The sequence below is a fragment of the Marmota flaviventris genome, chromosome 18 (genome assembly GCF_047511675.1).
Source record: "Marmota flaviventris isolate mMarFla1 chromosome 18, mMarFla1.hap1, whole genome shotgun sequence".
In the NCBI taxonomy this organism is placed as follows: Eukaryota; Metazoa; Chordata; class Mammalia; order Rodentia; family Sciuridae; genus Marmota; species Marmota flaviventris.
In genome coordinates, this window is record NC_092515.1 from 18,505,417 (window position 1) to 18,532,786 (window position 27,370).

The following is a 27,370-nucleotide window of genomic DNA, read 5'->3' on the forward strand; positions in this document are numbered from 1 at the left end:
ATTCAGTCCCAGGTGTTTGATTCTATGAATGTAATAAATATTCAAATATTATTTCAATGTTTCCATAATGGTGCATTGATTGTTCAATTTAAGCTTTTATAAGTGTTCCATACCTGGGACTACAGGATGAAATGGGTTGATTTCTCTCCCTTTTCTCACATTTTACTATAAGCATCACAAAAGAAATCAGGGCGCTACCTTTAATACTTGGTTCAGAAATTTCCTTAGCTAGATAACTGGGTTCACTTACAAGTTCAGCTTTCCACGTAACTGCAGGAGAAAATTTAACTAAGAATTCTTCTACCACATAACAAGAATTCTGCCCCCCCCTTTTTAATCTTTTATTTCCTTCTGAGGAGATACTAACCCATGTCCTCTAAATGTCCTCTAAATTCAGATTTCCTCTTCTTTGGTGCTGGGGATCCAATCCAGGGCCTCGTGCAAGCTACATGAGTACTCTGCCAATGAGCTAAATTTCCAGCCCCCCAAATTCAGAGTTCTATTAGCAATCTGTTGAAGGCAATTTAGGTTTTTTTCTTTGATTCTTATCAAAATTATTCTAGTCTTTACCACCACCATATTCTAAAACCTCCACCATAATTTTAGATATTTGTTACAGTAGCACCAGGTGCCAAAATTTAAATATAAAATACAGATATCGGTCTAGAAGAAAGAAACCCCCCAAACGATCTATTGGGGTAGGGGAGAAAAAAAATCTTACAGACTATCAGCAGACTATCTTCTATTTTTATTCTTTTTAATGCCACCTTTTGATATATATTTTATAATGTACACAATATATCAGCAAAATATTCTAAATAAATTATAAATAGTAATATATATCTATTTGAAAAGCATGCTAGCAAGTTTTTAACTGACAAGATATCAGTTAAAAGGTTAGTGAAGTGACTTTCTAATCTCATAAGTCTGTATTTGGGGAAATTCTATCAAATTTCTACAGTGATTTTTTTAAAGTGAGCATTTAAAACTAATTTTCTGCTCAAGACCTCACATTTATGAGGAGGTATGACAGATCAACTCCAAAGTTCTATATGATTAAAAAATGTTTTTCCTTTCTTTTATGGTTTAAAAATTATCTTTGCAAAACTCTCCTGTTAAAGCAAAATATATAGTAATGATAATTTCAATGCTTATTAATTTTCTCTAGTCATGGTAATCCTATTTTATTATAAATAAATGTGATATGTAGGGCTGGGGTTGTGGCGCAGTGGTAGAGCGCTTGCCTAGCATGTGTGAGACCCTTGGTTCAATCATCAGCACCACATAAAAATATAAATAAAATAAAGATACTGTGTTAAAAAATGTGATATGTAATTCAGTTTAATTTGCTTGACTTTAACTTAAATACTGTACCATTTTATTTTTTCATATTTGGGCACCTTACTGATTTACAGCTTAGCCTACTTTGAAAAAAAATTCAGGTCCAATAAGCTCTGAACTGAAGCAATCTTCATGAGAAGAGTTTGATAGTCTTTTCTTTAATAATGTTCAAATGTTTTTAGACTCAACCATGATACCATTTTATTTGTAATTCTAAGCTATTCTCCAGACCTCAGGAATCCCGCAGTAGATATTGCCACTGAGACATACCTGGAGATGCCCTATCGATTGTGTGGCAATGTGTTTGTCTGAGATGGTGACACAAATTTTTCAGTCTCCTGAAATCCATGTTTCACAGTCTTCAGCTTTTGAGTGGTTTTGCCTACAGAAAGGCCCTGGTGCAGTGCCCCCTGCTGGTGAATGGCAGCTGAGCGTTTGCATCATGTCAGTGATGGACAGACTGGGTCCTTTTGCTGACATGGAGCCGGGGGTGATGCTGAGCCTGCCAGGTCATTTTAGATCAGGTCATTAAAGTAACAGAAGGTCGAATCAATAGAAAACGAGCAGCTCACATTTTCCTCCACATTTTTTAGACATGTGATGATTTTCTATAGTTCAGTTTGGCTGATAAAATATGAACACTTCACATAAAATGTTTGTATTTCAGACTCTGTCTTAGTTCATTTAACAAGCCATTTTGCCCTAATTCTCAGGCACTGTATTTTTGTTCCATTGGGAAACCTAACTTGAGCTTTGGCAGTGAACAATTTAAACATGAAATATTTTAGGAGTGTTAATTTTGTTAAACAATTAGAAAAGCACTTTAAACAAAAAAATCCCTTTTCTCTTTTATTTCCGTGATATGAATTAGCACTCATTTGGGCAGGTTTCTAAGTGATGATGATCATGTTAAAGAAAATTAATTAAAACGAAGGACCAGATTAGTATTTCGATTATTATTTTAACTTTGGCCTCTGGTGAAGGTGATTGCCTCATAATGAATAATTATCCATTTAATTTTGCTCCATGTAGTAGGTGGGTTTAACTATACATTTGTGGTAAGTGCCATATTTCACCACATAGTCATCACAGATTTTATGCCAATTTTTTTGCAAAAAAGTGGGGTGCAACCTTATGGAGCAGTACTTTTTAAAAAATTGTGCTGAGATTACTTAGAAATCATTTATTACTAAGTTGTCTTTGGTGCAAAGTTAGGATGCATGGAATACTCATGAATTTATGTTAAAACTGAATAGTCCAAATCAAAGCACATCATTTCTGGGTGTCTATTTAAAAAACATCCAGCCTGAAAAAAAAAAGTTAACACGTTATTTGGTTTTGATTTGTGCAGTAGACTTGAATCATTCCACTTGAGAAAATTTACTACAGTGTTGCTAAGTATGGCCTTAAAATTTAACCTTTGTTCCAAGATTTTGTGCAGCTCTCATTGAGTCTCAAGGCCACACATATAAAATGCCTTTACCCCTTGGTACCACAGAGCTCTAAAGAAAACACAAAAACGGGTGGTGGGGGTGCAAGTCTGTAATCCCAATGACTTGAGTGGCGAAGGCAAGTTCAAGGCCAGTCTCTGCAATTTAAGAGATCCTCAGCAATAATTTTTTAAAAATTTATTTTGAAACCGAGTCTCACTAAATTGCTGAGGCTGACCTCAAACTTGGAATCCTCCTGCCTCAGCCTCCCTAGTCGCTGGGATTATAGGTATAGGCCACCACATCAGGTTTAGACCCTGACTCAAAATAAAAAGGGGTGGGGATGTAGCTCGGTGATACAGCGTCCCTGGGTTCAATCCTGATACCAAAACAAAACAAAACAACAATAAGAACAAAAACAAATGATGCAAGTTGGTTTTCAGAAATATATTAAGAATTTGTGAAATGCGGTTTCAGAAACTCTAGGTTCGCAGCTCTCAGTTTGCAAGACCAATGTGTGTCCCTCCCCACTGATAAAGACCTTGCTGCTCTATTTACCTTTTAAGCAGCGTGAGGAACGGAGTTGTACCATGTGATGATGACAGGATAAAAGGTTATAAGCCAGTTTTTGCACTGGGGTGGCGGGGGTGGGGGGCACGACGACAGGGTGCGACAATTGTGCAGTGGCGATCATTACGCGGTATGTCACCCCGGTGATTTGGGGGTAGCTTTTAATTCAGGACGGTAGTACACACACCCGGATCTTAGCGTGTTAGGCTTGTGAACAGGGAGCTGGTTTACTTGCCACTTCCAGTGAGGTAGGAAGAGTGAAGCAGGTGCATCGCTCTGTGGAAAGAGTCCGGTGGTCCTCCCTCCCCTGCCGGGAATGCCTTCCAGGGTCCTGAGGATAGTACGGAACCCTAGATAGACCATGTTTTTTTCATATATATATAAATGAAAAGAATTATCTTACAGAACATTACATATATGTTTAATTTAAAAATTGGGCACAGAGATCAACAGCAATAACTAATACTAAAATGGAACCATCATAACAATAGACTGTAATAAAAGTTATTTAAAGCTATGAATTGTTTACTTCAGGAATTTTCCATTTAATATTTTTGGACACTAATTGAGGATGGGTGGAAACTGTGGAGAATAAAACCTGGAAGGGTACTATACTAGGAATTGATCTTAAGGAGGCCCTTGTTGACTTTCGGGGGAAAGTTTTGGTGGCGAGTTGGGGACAAAAGTCTGATTAGAGGGGGTTTATAAGACAATGGGGTTTTCCTCTATTATATCTGCTTCTCTTCCCCCACCTCTGCCTTTTCTTTCCCTTCCTGAACAAATCAGTTTAAAAGCCATTAGAGGCCTAGGGAGGTACCTCAGAGATAAAGCATATGCTTAGCATGTGCCAGGCCCTGGGTTCCATCCCTAGCACCACCACCAAAAAAAAAAAAAAAAAAAAAAAAATCATTATAGGTAGTACCAAGCAAGATAAGCATCTATACAGTTAGAGAAAGCCCCAGCATCACAGAGTATGGGAAGAGCATGTCCATGAGGTGGTGGTGGTGATTGCCTGGCATGGGCAATTGGAATGGACCAGGCAAGATATGGTGGTCTGACACACTGGGACCTGAGTGGGATGAAGAGGGTCTCCTTGTGGATGATTGACCCAGCTTGGGGTGTCAGAGCATTGGAGGGTGCAAAGGATTCGTGTGCAATGATGGTCCAGTACAGCCTTTCTCAGCCTGAGTGCAATAAAGAAGTTGTCAACTGGGCATGGTGACACACGCCTGTAATCCCAGCGGCTTGGGAGGCTGAGACAGGAGGATCGAAAGTCCAAAGCCAACCTCAGCAATTTAGCAAAGCCTTAAGCAACTCAGTGAGACCCTGTCTCTAAGTAAAATATATATTAAAAAATAAAAAGGGCTAGGGATGTGGCTCAGTGGTTGAGTATACCTGGGTTCTATCCCTGATACTAGATATATACATAATTTGTTCACATAGTAGGGCAGACTGTTTGGAGCCTCACTGGGTGAGAGGGATGTGTACCCGAGGTATCAGAATTTTAGCAAGGTGAGGGAGATATCTGCATAGGACAGCAGCCTTCCATGGGGTGTCGAGTGAGTCCTCAGCAAAGTGAAGAGGACATCTTCACCAGGGTGGACAGCCTGGTGTGGGTGTCAGATCCCAGGTAAAATGAAGGTGCATGCTTGTGAAGAGGGTGGAAGGGCCCTGTGACATGCAGTGTCAGAACTTGAGTGGCAGAAAGATGGCTGGGGCAGGAGGTTATGAGCTGAACTGAATGAATTCGGAGCATCATATTCCAGAAAGTAAGCTCGGGCTCCAATAATTATGGAGACATAGGCACCATCTTGAAGTGGTTTTCATTGGCTTAAACGGAGACAATAGAAGTTTCAGATTGACAGGAATAATGAAGAAAATAGAAATTCATGCGTCACGTTGGTACGGAATGAATAAATTGAAAGCAAGATGGGGAACAGGATGTTTATATAGTCTCAAAGTAACTCTCAACAAAATTCATAAAATTATAAAGGAAAAAAGAAGTAACTTTGTAGCAGAGAAGTACAGAAGATTCCCCCTTAATCTAGTGACCAAATGGAACATCATCAGAAAAGGGACAATCAAAATAAAGTACTACTTGATAAGATTTAATAAGAAGATCATAGCATCACTTATATCCAAGATGCATAACATAAATCTGAAGTGCCAAACCCAAATTGACAGACACGGTACAATGTAAATGACCAGCAATCTTCATGAAAATCAGTGGGAGACTTCCTAAGGAAGTTCCTAATCTAAAGACCTGATCCAAACTGCAGGAGATTGTATTTATTTATTTATTTATTTAGGTGGTGCTGGGGATTGAACCCAGGGCCCTGAGCATGTCAGACAAGTGCTGTACCACTGAGCTACATCTGTAGCCCAGGAGACCGTATGACAACTAAATACAATATGTGATTCTGAACTGATTCCTTGTGTTACAAAGGATGTCACTGGACAAAACTTGCATGAGGGGGTAATTCTGATTTTGATGCCTAGCTGTGGTTTTCCATGAGAATATCCTTGTTTGTAGCAACTGTATACCTAAGGATTCACGTGTGACAAAGCATTGGGTTGGCAACTCCTTTGATATGGCTTAAGATAAATCAGTTGTGTGTGTGTGTGTGTTTTTTTTTTCACTTTGAGATTGTGCACCAAAACCCCAACAACAACAGCAGAAGAAAAGAAATAGAGACGATGAGGACTGATAACTTTTTCTATGAGTTTTATTATAAACAACAGCAAAGAAATGGGAGAAAAGCTGGGGAGGAGAATGATGGGTAAAAGCCTCAAAGGTAAGAGGGAGGCGTAGGTCCCTGCCTCGTGGTGCATGCAGGGACATTTGACTCCATTACCCTTCCGTGGTATTCGCACTGGTATTCTGTCACATCTGCTGCCTGGCCTCTTCCCTCCACTGTCCACACTCCATCCCCACATTTTTGTCATTTAAGACTCACCTCACTGGCCCAAACCCCCCGGGAAGACAACATCCCTCTCTGCTCTGATGGCCCCTGGGTGCGTATCTCCACCTCACTTACTATGTTGGGTTGCAATACCACTTCCCTCTGTCCCAGCATGCACTTGCTTTCTCTTTGTACTTCAAACCATTATACCTGGAAACTGAGTGCCCGAGAGACAGCTGATACCTAGCAGTAAGGAAGGAGCTTAAGGGCTCCCAGGCTTTGGAGCCATTTTTGAGAACCACCACTTATTTGCTGGGAGGCCTTGAGCACATTACTTAACCTCTCTGTGCTTTCTTTTTCACCTGTAAAATGGGAATATTAAATGAACTTACCTCATAACACTGTTGTGAGGACTAAATGCAATAACACCTGTTAGATAGTAACAGTTCCAGGCAGGTTCTAAGCGCTCAATAAATCATTATTAGGACATAGTAGATATTGACACATTGTTATTGAAAGAATAAATGAGTAAAGGAAAGAATAAAGAGTGATGTAAAAGACCCAGAACATACGCCAGCCTGCTTTTCAGCACCTCTCTGCCAGGCCTCTGGTGAATTGCACAAGTTCTTCGAGCCCATGTGCATAAGAGAGGCATGAAGACAAAGGCTGGTTTGCTGGGGGTGCCTGGTACCTGGGCGGAGTCACCTGGGCAGCTTAATAAAACATGTTCACGACTGGCCCTGTCCTTGAGGAGTCTGTCCCTGAGGTCATACATAGTCCCAACATGAGCATTTCTGGGAAGTCCCCCAGGTGGGATCTTCTCCTAATCAGGACTGACTGGTCGCTAGGGTTCCTTCGACCTCTGAAGTCCTTTGATTCTGTGATTATCTCTCTTACTACCCTTCTGGATTTGGTGCAGGACGGTGAAACATCTGAAACTACTTTTTTTTTTTTTTTGGTGGGGGGGCAATCAAAGCTTTAGGAAGGATTAAATAGATGGCATTTTACTTAATCATGAAGGAATTACATTTTCTTATGAAGCAATTTTTCTTAAATCATTTATTTGGGTTCCATATGTGCACATTATAGTGAAAGAATGTTTTAAGACTTGATTTAAATGGATGAGGATTCCACCCTACTTATGGGGTAGAATGCTCACGGGACAGTTGTGATTTTCTTTTCCCCCCCGCAGTGGGGTGGTAACTTTCTTTAAAAGACACACTCCCTTGGGGGTCTGGCCAGGAGGACATACTTGGCTTGGAGAAAATTGCCAGCATGACTGGACACTCTTCAGTCAACTCTGTCAACCTCTTTGTGACAGGAGACTGGGGTACCTTGCTAATGCACCAAGGAGAGCACACATTCTTGTGTGCAGAAATGAGTATAGTATGACTATTTTTTTTTTTTTGCAATTATAAAAGTGATTCAGAAGTAAAAAAAACAGATGCAATACATGTGTTTACTTTTGGTCCTGCCTGAAACCCTTCCAAAACGAGTAAGGGGATTTTTTTTTTTTTTTAAGAAATAGTCCACAAGGACAAAAAGAACAAGGAAGAAGAAAATAGCAACAACATTTTGGAAGCTATAAAACACACAGATGAGAGGGAACTGGTTGAGCAGACAGAACAAAGCTCTATTCTCAGCTTTCTGGGGGAAAGGTAAGAGGAATCCAAATTTATGTGATAAAATCCCAAAAAAGGTTTGGGAAGAGGAGGACTGAAACCGAACGTGGGCCTCAAATCGGAGAATCATGAAAAGCTGCCTCGGGGCCACTTAGCACCCCCCCCCCCCATCCTTCTTTGCTTCTCTATCCTGGAGGGACAGTCCCCCTTCCAGGCCAGTAGAGGACAGCAGCCTTGTTCACTCTGGAGGTAGAACCTTGTTCACAAGGACTTGAGCACCGGGTTCATAATCTCCCTCCCCAACCTTGCAACTGTCCCTGTGGTCTTCACTGTGACCATAGGCCGCCTGTCCAGCACTTTGACCCTGTGGCCCTATTGACCTTCACATCTCACTTCAGCCTTATTCAGACACCGTGTCCTTCTCCTTAAGATGTCCCCGCCATACCTGCTCCTTAACTGGGTCCTCCAGGCCCTGGACTGCTCTGCTGTTTCCTCGTCCTTCCTCCCCATAGCCTCCCCCTAAAAGTTCCTGGAAATAGAAAAGGCTGGCATTTGACTTCCTGTATTGTATCTTCCTCACTGTGGGCCTCAGGGCCAACCAAGCCTTGATGGTGGAGGGGATCTAAGAGGGAAGGGGTCGGAGGGAGCAATCCAAGATCTGATTTGCTGCCTGTGAGACCACTCTGGCTCTCCCCACGTATTCCCAGTGTTCTAAGACAGCCTCCCCGTGTCCTGCCCCTTCTGTTCTCGTCAGCCTTGTCCGAGACTTCCATGGTTTTTGATCGAGCTCATGTGTTTCACTGAAGTGGATTCATGACACCTCCCCTCCCTGCCCCAATCCTACACATTTCCGGAAGCAATTCTTATTTGGGTGGTCTCAGATATCTTCTGTTGTGTTCGCTGTATCCTATTTATCTCGTGTTTAAAATACTGGTCAACCTATTAGTGGGTCCTGACTGATAATTTGAAAAACACTGCTGAAGACCATTCCTTCTTTTTCTTGTATATTCCACTTTTCTTCTATAAGATGAGCCCTTCTCAAAGACCAGTAGAGTATGGGATGGGGGAGGGAGGAAGAGAGAGGAGGGTGTAGAACTGGGGATTGAATTGGAGCAAATTATATTATTACATTCATGAATATGTCCAAATAAACCCAACAATTACATATAACTATAATGCACTTTAAAAAAAAAAGAAGATGGCCCCTTCTCAGATCACCACCCACCTTCAAAGCTACATCCTGGAAAGAGTTGTTTGCACACCTTGTTCCCGGGCCTCTTGCAGCCCTTGCTCTGGTCACAAATGACAACTTTGTCATTCATTTTGAGGTTGGCGTTCAGACCTCTCCTTCCAGGTTCTTTCTGCAGCATTTAGCTCAGCGAATGCTCGCTAGGCCCCTTGGCACCCCCATCTCTCCCCTGCCTGGGAGTCCTCCCTCTGTCCCTTGACAGGCCCCTCTGCCCTGCTCTTGACCTTCACCTTCTCTCTGGAGGCCCTCAATCTTTCCCACGTGGTCAGCTGAGTAGCATCTCTGCCTGACTCTCTGAGCTCCTGACCACTCTGTGAAGATCCTTGGATCTGCTTTTTGGCCACTTACAAACCCCCTCCCAGAATTCTGTGCCAAACACCCACAGGTCAGTTACCTTCCTGGGGTCACCCCACTGGCCCTGGTTTCTCAGTTCATGTTACTCCTAGGGATCTGTGCATCCTGGATGTGCTCCTCTGTTAGGAGAAGGACATGGAATAATCAGTCCTCTCTCCCCTTCCCTTTCATTATCTCTGCTCCTTTGCTAACACAGAGCCCTTCTCTAACATGTTCCCTATTCTTTTATTATGTGCTTGGTGCCGTTTCCGAGTCTCGTTCTAATTTTCCCTGGGGGGCAGCCTTCATTACTGCAGCTGATGAGCACCGAGCAGGGAATGTGGGCGGCCGATTCCTTGTTTCCGAGCCCTACTCTTCAAGGGGCCCCTTAGTGGGTGATCGTACAGCTGCCAACGGCCACGGGCTGTTTCTTAACCGCATTACTCTTCTCAGGGGACTTCTGTGTTTATTCCTTGCTCTTTCTCTACGGTTTTCTCTCTGATCGGGGAGGGTCTGACGCATGAAGGTTCTCGGGAGTCTAGATTCTATTAGGTCTTTCATGAAGTACTTTTTATGATTTCGAGTGTAGAAAAAAAAATCTCTTTAAATACCATAAATGAAAGAAGATAGCAGAAGACGGTGAAAGGATTTGATGTGTCTATGTTCATTGAATTAATCCGTGGCCTCTTGCTCTACAGTATATTCTAATGTTCTGTTGATTTTTGTAAATCTCAAAATGGAAAAGCCCCCAGAGATAATCGAGCAGGGTGTCTTCTTCAGAAGAGGCCCAGGGTGGTTAGCAGCCAAATCTCAGGGTGGTCAAGAGCCGGGTGTGAGGACACGATTTGTTCCTGGCAGAGAATCTGATTAAAGTCTTTGTCTTCTAATGTGGGGCTTCCTTGTACCTTGCCTCTTATCTCTGTGTCCACCATGTCCTTTCTGAATTTCTTTCCTTCTTTTTTCTTTCTGTTACAAGGGATTGAACCTAGGGGTGCTTAACCACTGAGCCACATCCCCAGCCTTTTTTATATTTTATGGAGAGACAAGGTGCTGCTAAATTGCTTAGGGCCCCGTTAAGTTGCTGAGGCTGGCTTCAAACTTGAGATCCTCCTGCCTCAGCCTCTAGAGTTGTTGGGAGTATAGGAGTGTGCCACCATGCTTGGCATTTCTCTATTTCTACAAATATATAAGCTTATATAGACACCCATATTCTTCTTTAATCATTTTGGGGAGATAGGAAATCATCTTGCTTAGTGACATTTTTTGGCAAGATGACTTTGGCTTTAACACATTTTAATTCAAACTTATTTCTTTAACTGAATTTTTATTAAATTATTTCACATGAATGGATTGTCTTTTTAAAAATTTAACATGTGTTGAACAAATAGCATGCAGACAACCTGTGGATGTTTTTATGTTTATTGCTATGATGAATGAAAGAATGTGGCATTGAAATCCCAAAGCCTTTGGGACTCTTCGTCCCATTAGTCATAGATTTCTGCAGACCAGAGTGTGCTCTCGAATCTTTTGAAATGTAGGAACCAATTCTGTGTGAGACAATAATACCAGTTTTTCATATTATCTTCTTTGATGCCTTTTTAGAGAATGCAGCACACTTTGGTATTTTGAATTTCCTTTAGATAAATGTTTCTTAGTATAGTACAACTGTAGTGGCCATCAGCTGTTTTTTTTTTTTTTTTAACTTTTCTTTTGGAGCATTGATATTCTAGACTGGGTGTCAGAGATCTTTTTCTGTAAACACCCATTAGTAAATATTTTAGACTTGGTGGATCATATGGTCTCAATCACTCAACTCTGACATTTTAATAAAAAAGCAGTGTCATAAAATAAAAATTTCAGCCAGGCACCATGATACATATCTGTAATCCCAGCTACTTGGGAGGCTGAGGCAGGAGGGTCACAAGTTTGAGGCCAACCTGGGCAACTTAGCAAGATCCTGTCTAAAAATTAAATAAAAACAAAAAGGGATGGGGGTGTAGCTCAGTGGCAGAGCACTTGCCTGGTACACATGAGTTAAATCCTCAGTATTGTCAAATAAACAAACAATAAAAAGAAACCCAAATTTCATCAAATTGATTTAAATGATCTTTTGGGATTTTATTTGTAAATTATGAACCAGGCAGCAGTACCAGAAAGGTGGACATGGTAGAACAGGCAGTGTGTGGAAGGTAGCTTGAGAGGGAACATAGAAATAGCATTGAACAAAAACGTAAATTGGTTATATCAGGCTACTAATGTTGCCAGGGTTAAAGCAGAGGGGACTTCCGTATCACGCCTACTTACACTGAATGGGCCTTTTTTGACTATTTGCTGGGAATCTCCTGACAGAGGTTATCACTGGTGCTTGAAGAAAATTTTCTTTAGGAAAGAATGATCTGTTTGGGGATTTTCCTGCTTCCTTAAAGTTTCAGTTGATCATATGGCACTTAGCGTGAGTGACTCCATTTTGGTCTGGTCTGTTGGGCCTAGTGCGGGAACTCAGTTCAAACCTCTTACAAATTTTTCAGCAGTCACAGATGACTGTACATGAAGCAAGGTCATAGAAGGAAAACTACCTTCACAAAATCAAAGCAGTCTGCAGGCCATGCTTTGCCAACTCCTTCCTCCAAACTGCTGCGGAGCATCTTCAAGCACCAGTGATAACCTCAGTGAGCACTTTTCTTCTCCAAGGAGTTGAACAAGTTTCGATCAGACTAACAATAGCATTTGTGTTCCCACTTCTGTGCCTTGTCTGGAGTTGGTCTCTCAGTGGGAGATGCTGTCTCCTCTCTCTTCCATCCATCTAAATGTTATCTAGAAAACCTTCCCACCCAACCTCATCTCCCTTTCTGGATTCTGCGGCAGGCTGCTTTGCGGGCCTTGTGTGATTATGTGTTTAGCTAAGAGACTGTCTAAGAGACTGTGGTGCCGAGCACTGCGCTTTGTACACAGCGAGTTCTCAGGAGCCCAGCTCCTCCACTGACCCAGGAGGAGCCCTCCTTTGTAGGGGGTAGTAGGACACAGATGTAATCAATTTAGCAAGACCCAGAGTTGTTTCTCATGGCTCTAAATTCTCAGAAAGGAGACTGGATCTGTTAGAGAAGTGGGGTTAAGAAATCATGGGAAGTTCAGGGAGGAACCAAACACAGCATCCAATAGAAGCACAAAGTGCTACAGAAGACATGTCAATCAGCCCTCCGAGCAGAAGTGGCTAAAAACATTTTATATACTGAAAATAAAGCCACCACCCCTGAGTGATGGGAATTTGAACAAGCTGTTTAACTTACTCAATTTTCTCATCTGGACAATGGGGATGGTAATGGTACCTACTCTATAAGGCTGATAGGGGCATTGAATGAATGTCAAGGACATAGGGCAGGATGTAGAACCCAGGCTGCAGCCAGTAGATATTGGCTCTTGCCATTTGACATTGTGGGGATGCTGCCAGAACTCAAGCCCAGGGAGGACTTAGTACTCTGAGGAACTAAGCAGAAGATCACAGACTGAAAGGATGACTATCAAGGCCTTCAATCAACACCTTAAATGTGCAGTTACCAAAAGATAGCCATTCTTCCGACATTTCTGAATGAAATTTCAGTTTAAGTAAAATATTTTGAGTTGGTTCTATGTGCTATGTCCTGAGTATTCAGAGATGACTAAGGTGTGAACACTTATGTTAGGGTCTTAAAAGTCACAGTTATCATTTGAATGTGGTTTGTCCCACCAAAACTCATGCTGAGGCTTAATTCCCCATGAAGTGGTTATGAGGGAGATAATTAGGTCATGGGGCACCACCCTTGGAAGATATTATGGCAGTTCTTATAGGATCAGGTTAGTTCTTAAGAGTGTGTTGTTAAAAAAGAGTAAGTTTGGCCCCTGCTCAGTCTCTTGCTTCCTCTCTAACCCTTGATACTCCTCCTTCCTCACACATGCTGCTGCCATGTGATGCTATCTGCCATGTTGTGATGCAGCCAGAGAGACCTCACCAGACACTGGACTTTTTGGTCAGCAGAATCATGAGTCAAATAAATCTGTTAACAAAATACCATTCTCAGGTGTTTTGTTATAGTATCACAAAACAGAGTCGGACATATATTTCCATTATAGGGTAAATGCAAGGTAGATAAACAGTATTGTAAGGATATTATCCTGATTGAAGAGGATACTAAAGAACAACATATTGGACATTAAAAACCTACATTAAGCTACAGAGAATCAGCTATGAATCATTGATTCATTGGAAAAAAAGTGGCTTCTCATTTGGTCTTGAGAGAAACTGGCTGTTAAAGGAGGACACACAGCAGATGCCGTCGAACAGGAGAAATCACTCTTCATCTGCTTGGCAAGGCTGGGGAGCATCGGAACTTGGTCTGTATCAGTGTGCAGCAGACCTCACTAAATGCTCTGAAGACAGAGAAAATTTTGGAGTGAAAGTGCAGATCACACATGATTTGGGAAAAGTGAATCTCCCATCAGAATGGGAGTCGGTTTGCTCTCTGTTGAGGTGATTTATAATGTATTCTTACACATCCTGAACTGCATGTGAAATGAAAAAACAATCTGGTGTCAATGGGCTCTGCACATTTTCTTACAGAAAGTGATTCAGTACATTGTAATGAAAGGCAGAACATTGGATCCAAACGTTCTCTTTTCTAGGGTAAGCACTTCAGGGGTCCTGTTTTAGACACTTCCTGTTCATGCCCCTCATTTTCTAGACATCACTACTGCAATGACCATTTCCACACAAGTGAAACCTGTCAACACCTCTGTCCATCCTCTTGCTTCCTGGGGCCTCTGACGCGGGCTTGTGAGATGCCCATGGGTGTCTGGTCACAATCCCACCTGGGCAACTTGGAAGGACAGGAGAGACAATACCCCCAGGGAAACCCTTAGCTCCTGGGGAATGGGGACCAGTGGGGAAACACCACTCCTTTCTCCCCTGCGTTGTTGGTGGTGGTTATAAGACACGGTCCAGCATGCTCCTCCAGTGAGCCCATGGGATGAAACCACCTGCCTCTAAGATGGTGGCCAACTTATCTGCACATCTGCTACCTGTGATCACAAAAGAACGCATGCTGTCGACTCTGCTTTGTGCAAACCCAGCTCAAGATGGACCACTTGTGAACTTCTCTCACATTGTCGGTGTCTTTTTATCCTTTATATCCTTTATTCTTGTCCATGTGTCGCAGGTTGAGTCCTCTCTACTGCAGGAAGTGGTCTTCCCTAGGGTTGTGCCCCCAGTTTGGATTGTGAATATTTACAGAGGAATTGTGGAGTTAGAGTTGGGAGAGAACCCCTTTTTTTAATTTTTTTTTTTAGTTGTCAATGGACCTTTAAATTATTTTATTTATTTATATGTGGTGCTGAGAATTGAACCCAGGGCCTCACACATGCTAGGCAAACACCCTATCACTGTGCCACAACCCCAACTTTGGAGAGGCCTTTTATTTGTTTGTTTATTTATTTATTCTAATTAGTTATACATGACAGCAGAATGCATTTTGATCCATAGTACACAATGGAGCACAATTTTTCACTTCTCTAGTTGTACACAAAATAGAGTCATACCATTCCTGTCATCATACATGTCCCTACGGTAATGATGTCCATCTCATTCCACCATCTTTCTTACCTCTATGCCCCCTCCCTTCCCCTCCCTCCCCTTTGCCCTATCCAAAGTTTGTCCATTCCTCCCTGCCCCTCCCCTATTATGGATTCATATTTACTTATCAGAGAAAACATTTGGCCTTTGGTTTTTTGGGATTGGTTTACTTCATTTAACATGACATTCTCCAACTCCACCCATTTACCTGCAAATGCCATGATTTCTCTCTCTCTCTCTCTCTCTCTCTCTCTCTCGGAGCTGGGAATTGAACCCAGAGCCTTGTACATGTGAGGCAAGCACTCTACCAACTTAGCTACATCCCCAGCCCTTTATTATCTTTTAATACTGAGTCATATTCCATTGTGTGTATATACCTTTCTTTGACAAGAAAATTCAGCATTCAGCATTGAGGGTGGTGTTCTTCCTATGTCATCCCCAACTCCTATTTTGAGATGGAAAGCTGAATCGGAACCCACCCCTTCTTGGCTATGCACTGGTTCCTTGCCTCGTACTCCAGATCTCAACTCTGCCTTTTTGGTGGAATATGACTACAAGGGAATAAAATTCATATCTTTTTAATATTTAAAAGGTATTATTCTCATTATCTAGGCAATGGAATTAAGGCATAAAGGAAAAATAAATGTCAGCCTCTTACAGTCTATGTAGTAAATAAGGGCATGAAAAAAACACACATTGAGTGTTTGATTAAAATTGGTGGAACAGTTTTGGGGTACCTATTATAATACCTAGAGATTTTAGTTTACCCCCAATTTCTCATAGTTAGATGAATGTATAAACAAAAGCATGAGGTAGACCTGTTCTGCTAGCTGGTGTTCGTATTGGCTCTTTGAATTGATCCTATTAAATTACAAATAATAATTAGGGATTCTGAGAAGATGGTGGCAGGGTTTTCTACTCTCTCCAAATTTACAAATAGAAATAGATGGGAAACCGAAACTTGTGGATGATTTTACAGCAAAACTAAACTAGTGACAAGGTATTCCAAGGAACCCCCAAATAATAATGGGCAAAGACAAAACAATGGCAGCTACAAGATCTTCAGAGTATCAGCATCTACGTGGAGAAACGCAGAGAGAACTATTGGGGCACTAGACAGACTTAAGAACAGGAGCACCCCAAAGAGCAGATAGATGTTAACTGGAAAGTGCAGTGGACCAGTGGAGATTTGCCCTTTCTTATCATGTGCGAGCACAAATTTTCTACTGTAAGGTTTGAAAGTCCTGGAGGACATTCCTATATGCTCTCTTAAAGTGTCCCTTCTGGGAGAGGGTCTCACAACGAGGAGCAAGACCTGGGAATGAAAATTAAGTTGAGCAGAGTGGGGACAATGGGGAATAATGGGGACAATAGAGAAAAATGCTGCAGGGGAATAGAGCCAGGAAATCTCAAAAAGCAGGTCTCCATATTTTGGAGGAAAGTCAGAGAAGTGGGGGCTCTGTGAAGTTAGGAAAGTTACCTGAGGCCCTCCTTCTTCTAAAATTTCAGGAAAATTGATTTTAATAAAAATGAACAAGCAATGGAGATGAAATTCCAAGTCATTTTTTTTAAAGATCAAGGAGTAGAATAATATCTTTTCATACAATGAAAACACATATAAAAAGTGCCCCCTAAATAAACCAAAACTGGAACCTTCTATTTCAGGATAAGATAAAAGACACTATGAAAATTATAAGAGACATGGAAGAACAAAATTCATCAGAATTAGAAAAGCTGACAGAATGGAGGAAAAAGAGCTAAAAAGAATAATTTTAAACTGGGCATGGTGGGGTATCCTAGCACCTCAGGAGGCTGAGGCAGGAAGATCACGAGTTCAAAGGTAGCTTCAGCAACATAGCGGAGGCCCTAAGTAACTCAGTGAGACCCTGTCTCTAAAGAAAATATAAAAAGGGCTGGGGATGTGGCTCAGTGGTTGAGTGCCCCTGGGTTCAATCCCCAATACCAAAAAAAAAAAAAAAGAAAGAAAGAATAATTTTAGAAATAAAGATTACACAGGAAGGTATACATGCACGTAAATAATAGAGAATGTCTTAACAATAGCTGAAGGGAGAAAAACATAAAAAATGAAGAGAAAGATATTGTAGAAGAAATGAGAAATATTGAAGATAGGCAAAGGAGATCCAACATATAAGTAATAAGAATCCTTGTAGAAGAAAACTAAGGCAAATAGAACAAACAATAAAAGCTATAATATTAGAAAGTTTTCCTAAAATTAAAAAAATTGAAGTTGCATATTAAAAATCTCCCCATGGACCTGAGAATATTGATTCAAAATGTATAGCCCACAATGACCAACACTGAGACATCTTCTAGTAACTTAACTGGACTTGAAAGAAGAGTAATTCCTTTGATTATTTTAGCAAGAAGACCCAGTGACTTAGATGGGCAAAGTTTATTTAATTATTATCAGAGTTTTTTAATAGCACTACTTCATGCCAGTATGTGGTATGTTTAAGAGACTCAAGGGAGAACATGAACCAAGGGTATTTTATGCAGAAACATTAACTTTGAAGTGTGAAGATTATTACTGTCATCAATTTGCAGAAAATAGTATTTCCATGAATTTTTCTTGATGAATCCACTAGACAAAGAGTTTCAGACCATCCAAAAGATTAGACACCAAAATGAGGACTGGTGGTAGGCATTAAACATACAGGCAATGTCTAGAACCTAGTCTAAAATGAAGACAAAAAAAAAAAAAAGAGAAAGATCTTGGCATGTAATGGCTGTATATTCTGATACCGTAAATGGAATCCAACTAAAAAAGGTCAGAAAGGGGAAAAGTATACAAAAAAAAATTGAACTGTTCTCAAAGATTAGGTGGGTGGTGGAAGTATTAGTATCATTAATTTTAGACAGTTGCACGAATAACATGAGATAAATGAATAATCAAGAGGTATTCTAATTATATCATCTCTTATATTTTAGAGAATTAGGGTCTCCAGTATGAGAGAAAGGAGGCAGAGATGTAATACAGAAAAGATGTGAAAAAATGTTTATTGTGAGAAACTGTCAGTATAAATTCATGAGTTATAGTGTTTTTTAAGCAATATTAAGTGTGTGTGTCTGTGAATGTGTATGTTAGTTCCAAATGAAGTAAAGGCCCAGCAATGAGTATCTCCAGGGCCTGGAATGTAGCCTTGCTAAGTTTGCATCTTAAATGTTCCCCGGAGAGCCATCTGTTAAAGACTTGTTCCATTGGATGGCACTATCAGGAGGTGTGGTAGAACCTTTGAAAGGGGACCCTGGGGGAGGTCTCTAGGTCATTGCATTGGGGTCGCACCTGAAGGGGATTGTGGGATCTCAGTCCCTTCCTCTCTCTCTCTTGCTCCCTGGCCATAAAGTGAGTGGCTTTGATTGTCCACATGCTCCCGCCTTCTTGGGCTGCCTCACCACAGGCTCAGAAATCAATGGGACCAACAGAAACCTTCCACATGGAACCAAAACAAACCTTCTGTATTTATAAGTTTATTAGTCCAGCTATTTGTTACAGTGACAGAAATTTGACCAACACAAACCTTAAAATATCATTTCCTGCTAAAAAAAAAAAAAACCCAAGGTTTTTGGAGAAATGACTAATTCTAGGTTATGAGCAGATAATGTACAAAATAAACTGAAAATTTCATCATACCCAACAGGGAGGGAGCTTACAGAGGCCTTAATGTCATGTCCAAAGGATGTAGGAGCCTGGCATGGTGATGTACACCTATAATCCCAGAGACTCCGGAGGCTTATGCAGGAGGATAGCAAGTTTGAGTCTCAAAATTAAATCTAAAGTGAGGCTGGAGATGGAGCTCAGTGGTAGAGCACTTCTGGGTTCAATCCCCAGTACCACACACCTACACAAAAGAAAACAAATTTATGGCTAGTTTAATTCTTCTGTTGGCTTTATATTCAATACCATCTTAAAAAGTAGATTTTTATATTAAGTTTTTTTTTTTTTTCTTTCTCTGCCTTTCTCCCTTGCTTTTTCAGCAACAACCTGTGAAGAAGGATCACATTGTTTCTGCATTGTCGCAATTAAAGGTACAACCTGATGGTTTCTTCTCCAACTTCAATCCCTGGGAAAAGAGAAACCGTAAGAGGTTTTGACAGAACTAGGACAAGGGAAGCAAAAAGTCAATTAAAGCTGATTTTTTTTTTCAAGAGCCACATAAATGTTATAAAAGTGCCACATACTTGAGCCATTTCAGCAGTTTTCCATCTGTTTTTGTTGTCTTAAAAAGAAGGAAGTTTTTCCTGGCAGTCCTCTGGGTTGTCTTAAGTGACTTTTAGATCCTCACAGTGAGTGAGACGGTTCCAACTCTCAGTGCTTGGTGCTGGCCCTGAAGTTGAGGATGGGATGCACTCATTTATTTGGTTGGTTTCTGTCCCCTTTTGACTTTAAAAAGGAAAGACTCTGGTCTCTGACTTGGCCCAGCAGAGTAACGTTGTGGGTTGTTCTTCAAATACATTTTCCACAGGCACCAATCTCTTCTTGGGCATAAACAGGCTGTTGCTGAACATACAGACATTCAGGAGATTCTATAAATTGAATCTTCCATCTTCTGCTAATATGGCTTTTGGCAATAAAACCATTATCATGAAGAGCCGTAAAAGGCATCTTTTTTTTTTTTCATCTGTTGCCTACTCAGCATGGGGTTTATTGCTACTTAGAAGTCTGATTGCTAAATGCTAAACCAGGCAGGTCACCCTGCAGTAAATAGATAGATGGGTCTCCCATACGCCGCTTGCTGTCGTTCAGGATGATTGGCACATGTTTTGGGTGGCGAGACCTAAAAGGGCAGAAGAGACAGGCTTCCTTTATTTTGGATGACTAATTGGACATTAGCTGATCAGCTTTCATGAAGGTCAATTGGGTGTGGAATCTACAGACTGACCCCTGGTGTGGAATCTACAGTCAGACTCCAAATAGTTATTGATTAACTATTTGGAGTCTGACAATGTGAAAATTTAAAAAAAAAAATATATATTTTTTTATTAGTTGTTGATGGACCTTTATTTATTTATTTTTTATATGTGGTGCTGAGAATCGAACCCTGTGCCTCACACATTCAAGGCAAGCGCTCTACCACTGAGCCACAACCCCAGCCCGTGAAAAATTTTAAAGTTGGATAAAGTAGAAATTCTCCTCTCAAGATATTTCATGTATATGGGGGAATAGTACTCAATAGTAAGAAACAATTTGAGACTCACCAAATGTAAAGTCTGTCCATTATATAAAGATTTGACCTTACATGGGGGCATTTTTAAGTGCCCCATGGGTAAGGTTTATTATTATTGTTATTATTAGCACTGTATCACTGATCTACATCCCCAGCCCTTAAGTCACTCTTGTACCTGCTTTCCAACTCCCAGAAGTTTGTTGTTATTGTTAGTCTTCCTCTTATTGCAGGTTTATGTATTTTATTTATTCACTTTTTTGAGAAAATAACTTTACTATAATTTTAGAGAGGTTTAGGGAGAGAGCAAAAGTGGGTACATATGTTCAAATTACTATTTTAAGAAGAGATGTATTTTTTAAAACACTCTTCTTCTTTTTTTATGGGCACAATACCTTTATTTTGTTTTTTGTTTTATGTGGTGCTGAGGATCAAACCTAGTACCTCACACATACGAGGTAAGTGCTCTACCACTGAGCTACAACCCAGCCCCAAGAGATGTGTTTGTAAAGAGAAGCAGGTTCAGTTGCCTGTTTCCTGATTTACTGAATTATGATTGACAAATAAGAAATTGTCATTCAAAGTACAGTGTGATGTTTTGATGTCTGTATACACTGTGAAATGATTACCACAATCATTTTTTTTTTCTTGGTGAGAACATTTAAGATCTTACCCTCCAGGTAATATAATACATTATTCCAGGTATATAATACATTATTATTAACTATAGTCACCACACTATACAATAGGACTCCAGAACTTATTTCTCCTGTCTTATTGAAACTTTGTCTCATTCCCCCACAACTTACCCTGCTGCTAACTACCCTCCTACTTTCTTCTTCAAACAAATTCAACCTTTTTAGATTGCACGTATAAGGGAGATCATATAGTGTTTATCTTTCTGTGCAAGGCTTATTTCACTGATCATCATAAAGTTTTGTTCATCTATACTGTTGCAAATGACATAACTTTTATTTTTAAGGGTGAATTGCATTTCACTGTATTTGTACATTCTTTATCCATTCATCCATCAGCAGACACTTGAGTTGCTCCCATATCTCGGCTATCGTGAATAGGGCCGCAACAAACACACAAATGCTGATGTCTCTCTGGCATACTGATTTCATTTCCGTGGGGTGTGCACCCAGTAGTGGGATTATAAGATCATAGAGTGCCTTTATTTTGACATTTTTTTGGAACCTCCATACTATTTTCCATGATAGCTTATATTAACACATAGTCCCACCAACAGTGGACAAGTGTTCCCTTTTCTCCACATCCTCACCGACACTTGTTATCTTTTGTCTTTTGTATAATATCCATTTTAAAGGGTATGAAGTCATACCTCACTGTGGTTTTAATTTGCATTTGCCTAATGATTAGTAATGCTGAATACTTTTTCATATGCCTGTTGTTCTATTTTATCCTCCTTTGTGAAATGTCTGTTCAGGTCTTTTGTCTAATCCTTAATCGGGTTATTTGTTTTGATTTATTGCTATTGAGTTGTTTGAGTTCCTTTATATATTCTGGACATTAACCCCTTCTCACATGCATGGTTTGTAAACATTTTCTCTCATTCCATAGGTTGTCTCTTCACTTTGTGGATTGATTCTTACTCTCTGGTTTTTAGTTCTACATAATCCCATTTATCAATTTTTGCTTTTGGGGTCTTGGCCAAGAAACCATCACCCAGACCAATGTCAACAAGTTTTTACCCAATGTTTCTTCTAGTATTTTTACAGGTTGGGGGGTCTTATGTTTTAAAGACTTTGACCCATTTTAATTTGATTTGTGCTTATGGTATAAAATAAGAATTTCATTCTTCTGTGTATGAATATTCTGCTTTTCCAGCATCACTCATTGACGAAAGTGCCCTTTCTCCATGTGTGTTCTTGGAAACTTCATAAAAAAAAATCAATTGACTGTAAATGTGTAGATTTATTTCTGGGTTCTCTATTCTCTTGCATTGATCTCAGTGTCCGTTTTCATGCCAGTACCATGCTATTTTGATAAATATAGCGTTTTAGTATAGGGACAGTCTTCAATGAATCATGGTTTGACTTACCATTTTGCAACTTTTGAGCGGTACAAAAGTGATACGAAAGTGATAAGTAATCCATAGCAACTGGACAGTTTTTGAATTTTAATCTTTTATAGGTCATTGATACATAGTACAAAATTGTCTTGTGATGCTGGACAGCAGCAGTGAGTCATAGCTTCCAGTCAGTTCTCAGGGTTAACATCTGATACTACAATGCACTGTGTTGCTAAGCTACAGTGCTCGATGGGTTAGGTGTATGAAACGCAGTTCTGACATGTGATGTTTTAAAGTTACAATGGGTTAATCAGGATGTAATCCCGCTAAAAGTCAAGGAGCATCTGCATTTTGAAATCAGGTTGTGAGAAAGCTAGAGGAAGTGGGAAAAAAAGGGTTGGTTATTTTCATTTCCAGCAACAGGATAGACAGGTATCCCGAAATCCTTTTGCTACTAAGTAGGTATCTAGGATTGTGTGATCATTTTCAGACACCTGGAGTCCTTGAGTTGTACCTGCTAAATGCAAGGCCCTGAACCCATGGAAGTTGAGGGTTTTTGAAGAGAGACCCACAAAACTGCAAACCTCAGAAGGCCATATCTCTAGGAAGTGTCAGGGATGTTGATCTAGAAACACATCCTTTGGTGATAAAAACTCTCAACACACATCTGAATGGTTACAAGAGATGACCATGTAAGGAAACATGGTTTTCTCAGGTTGGGCTCCGTGCAGAGTCAAAAAGAAACATCCCCTGATAATTTATAATCTCAGGTCAGGCTTCATAATGTTTGGCATTTTAATTTATGGCAGTTGAATAGTCCAGAAACTCCCATCTATTGAGTCTTGGAATAACTGATCTATGCATGCCATCAACATTTGATAGCTGCATTCAGTGGAGAAAGAAGAGTGTATTTCCCCCATCACTTGGTGTAAACCAGAATGCCTTGGTCCACCTTTTCTTTCAAACATTGTTTGCTACTTGATACATCCATCCACAGGTATTTCTTTTTTGTTGTTTTTGTTTTAAGATACATCAGACAGATGGCAAATCTCTTAATTCAGTCTGTACAGGTTTTTTTTTTTTAATTGTCGTTATCTTTCTTTTTATGAATTGACACATTTGTTTAAAGTTCATTAAAATTTTAGTATTGTCTTAGCTGGGCGTGGTGGCATACACCTGTAATCCCAGCAGCTGGGGAGGCTGAGTCAGGAGGATTGCAAGCTCAAAACCAGCCTTGGTGATTTAGGGAAGCCCTAAGCAACTCAGTGAGACCCTGTCTCTAAATAAAATACAAAAAAGGGCTGGGGATGTGGCTCAGTGGTTGAGTGCCCCGAGTTCATTCCTCTGTACCAAAAAAAAAAAAAAAAAAATAGAATAAAATAAAAAAACAAATTTTAGTGTGGTCTTGAGAGAGACAGGAGATGACCACAGTTCAGCCCTCCATCTTTTTATCATAAAGCCCAATAAAATTATGTTTGATGAAAACTTCAATTATTTTTTTCTTGTTTGGTTGATTAGTATTATTGTTTTTTAAAAAAATTCTCTTTCAAGCTCTTAAGGTTTTTTGTTTATTTGTTTTTAAAACAAGAGTATCTATCTAAAAAGTAGAAGATTGAAGAGTTTTAGGAGGATAAATTGGAAATCTGGTGGGGTTTCTTTCAGTTTGCTGGTTTTAAATTTTGTCTGATATTATAAGACACACATAACAGGTAAAAAACAACAGATTTTTCTCTTCCTTTACGTTAACCAAATTAAAAGGTTTATTTTTTGTTCATACTATGATAATAAAACCCCTTTACATCTGTATGTTCTTTGTACACCTCAATATTACTTCTTTGGTTATATTTGATAATTGTAAATTTTCTTTCTTGTGCATCAACACCTGTCACATTTCCTTTTGAGAAGAATTATTTGTACTTCACTTTCTTTGGGATTTTTTTTTGAGTGTGTGTGCTGGGGGTTGAGCCCAGGGCCTTGTGCCTGCAAAACAAGCACTCTACCAACTGAGCTATATCCACAACCCTCTTTGGGATTTTTGTTGTCCCTTAGACTACCTGTCAGCTGTCAAAATGTCTTTAGAATTATGAAATCTTGGCTGAATAAAAATATCCAGTCCAATTTTTAGACCAGTAATCAGCTCAAACAATTGGTTTAAAAATATTCTCATCTTTCCCTGTTTCTTTTCATTGTCATGTGTGTAGATCTTTAGCTGAATGACAGAAGGCTGAAACTGAGTTTTGGAACTCGATTTTATCCACAGGTACACTGGTTTTAACTTTCCCTTTTTATTAACAAAGCTAATGTGAAAGCAAAGTGTTTTTCTGTTGCCAATTTAACTTCTTTAATTAAAAATGAAAGTTATGAGGGAGTAGTGCCATGGGTGAAGTTCTAATATCCTCAGAATGGGGGAAATGGGTTTAAAATTAAAACCGTTAGCACGATGGCAACTCCGCAGTTCAGCGTCAGGATACTTTATTTAATGGGAAAATGGATACCAATGCCTTAAACTCTTCTAGTATTACCTTTTAAAAATATTATAAGACTATAAGAGGCATGACTATGAGAAAAGCACTGATGAAAGCCGAGGGTGCCTTGGGAAGATGGGAGTTTGAAAGATTAAAGCATGAAAACTCAGGGTTTCAAACTCTAAAGGAATGTGTATTCCCATTCTTAAATGAGGTCAGGCAAAGCAGAATCCTGCTTCACTTTTACCAACCTTGTGAAGCTGGCAAGTATCTGAAACAAGCAATTCATTCTGGGATGTGCTGAACCTATGGTAAAATCCCAAAGAGAACCCCTGATTTATGGGTTTCATGCCAGTTGGATGGATTTAATTTTTTTTTCTTCCCCAAAACCCAAGTACTAAGAAAAGCATTTTCTCTCTTTATTTGGGGGGAGTCTTAAGACCCTTCCTTCCATTTCTGGTCACATGAGATATGATCTTTTCAAACAAACTTCATGGAGAGCTCTAACTGCATCCGCTGGGATTAGTGTATCTGTCACGTTCTGCAGTCCCTCCAATAAAATCCCTAACATTTTGTAGAGTGGGATTCATCCCCCCCACATCTGAAAAAGCCAAATGCTATACCAGACACATCATTTTACAAAATATTCATAGATTTTTCCAATATCAGTATTATACACAGAGGTATTTCAGGCATAGAAAAATGTTACATCTACAAAGACTTTAACATAAAAATGTCCTGGGCTCGGGACTCACAGCAAAAGTGTAATAGCAAACCTAAATTAATTTCATGGTAATTTATCATCCTTCAAATTTAAAGTGGGAGGAGGCAAAGAACAGTCTTTCTGTCAAGTACCTTCCCCGTGACTTCCAACAAGAATTTAGGAATAAGATTCAGTACAAACAAACTACAGTTTGGTGCATGTGTGCAAACTTAACATTTTTTTTTCACCCCAAAGCCCACAGGTCAATCCTTCTTGACATACTTGACCAAGCTTATAGACATTGAGTCCTAATAACACTGATGCTTCCAGAAGATTCTGTTTTTGATGAAGCAACTGAGATTGACAGAGAGGACCTTTGGAAAGCACCAGCCACCAGCTGGAGTGGCCGCCCAAGGGTGATCAGGACTCCATACCCTGTTGGCCTGCAGGGCCCAGAGAGCTGGAGGAGCCCCATCCCCTTCCAAATCAGAGCTACGTGCTCAGTCTGCCATGTGACAAGGAAAGGGCTGTGGGGCTCATCTATCCTAGCCATCATAGAACAGAGTAGGGCTGCAGACAAACAGGGCGCAGACTGCCATGGGTTTGTGAATCAGCGTCACCGGCCATTCCAATGTGTCCTTCATCTTTTGCTGTGTTAGTCCATAGGGTTATCTGGCAGGAAATCTCTTGGCACCACCTTCCGGGGACAGCTGGAAGATCATCCGCAACCGTTTCATCTGAAAGTCTCAGAAGAGGACATACATATCTGGTGAAGACATCCTTTTGTTTTAATTATGATTTTCTAGGATTATGCTTTTCTTCACTTCCCCACGTGATTTATTAGTATTTTTCTGTTATAGAGGATTTTCATTAATATCCAAGTAAAGAGTCACAAAAACATCTGCATTTAGGGCAGTAGTTTTTCTATAGGAAGTGGGTTAGTTGCTTTTTTTCCTAACCTAATTTTGCTGGATTTGAATTCCTTTTTTTCTTTTTTTCATTTTTGAGATAGCTTTATTTTTTTATCTGTTTGTGTATTGAAATACATACTCTTTGCAAAATCTTTAGAAAATCCCCCCAATATAAAGAGATTAGTAAAGAGTACCCATAATTCCACTTCCTGCAGACAATATTTTTTCCCCTTTGAATTAAATCTTTCTGATCCTTTTTAGGAAACTAAAAATGTAACTACATGTGTGTGGTCCAGAACTATACCCTCTTCTTAAAATATTCCCAATTTCCAAGGCTCTCCCTGCTCAACCAATACTACGTGGACTTGGTTCAACTTGAATTTTGTGACTGTAAACTGCAAGTGGGGCCTCAGCACAGCTTGGCCTTACGAATCCACTGTTGCAACTGGTTTGCTCTGCCACTCTTCAAAACCACTGTTTCCTGCTTTCTTTTTTCTCTCTTCCAATCTTTGGCACACTTTCCCTTCCTGGTGGTCAGCTGATGTCCTTGCTTCTTATTTCATGGAGGAAGCAGAAGCAATAAAATGAGAAGTGCTTCATCGCCCAGCCATCCACTGAGACCCACAGGCCTCCCCCTTCTGTTTCCACCTGGCTCTGCTACTGCTGTAAGTAACCTTCACTCCTGTCCTGTATCCCACCCCTTCTCCCAGTCAGTGGCTTGGCTCCTATAACTGTCCATTCATCCTCCCATTTACCAGTTTTCCTCTCAATTCCTTCATTCCCAGCAGTAGAGAAGTGTATTATACTCTCTCCTTTCTCAAAAATGTTTCTTGTCCACGTCTCCCCCCTTTACAAGCACATTTCTCTGCTCCCCTTTAGAGCAAAATTTCTCAAGAGTAGATTAGACTTCCCATTTGCACTTTGAATTGATATTTTAATATTTCCTGTATTCTTGATGCTCTGGCAGTTGGGGTCCTGATTCTGCAGACTGCTCCCCACATCTACCCCAGGGATACTAATTCC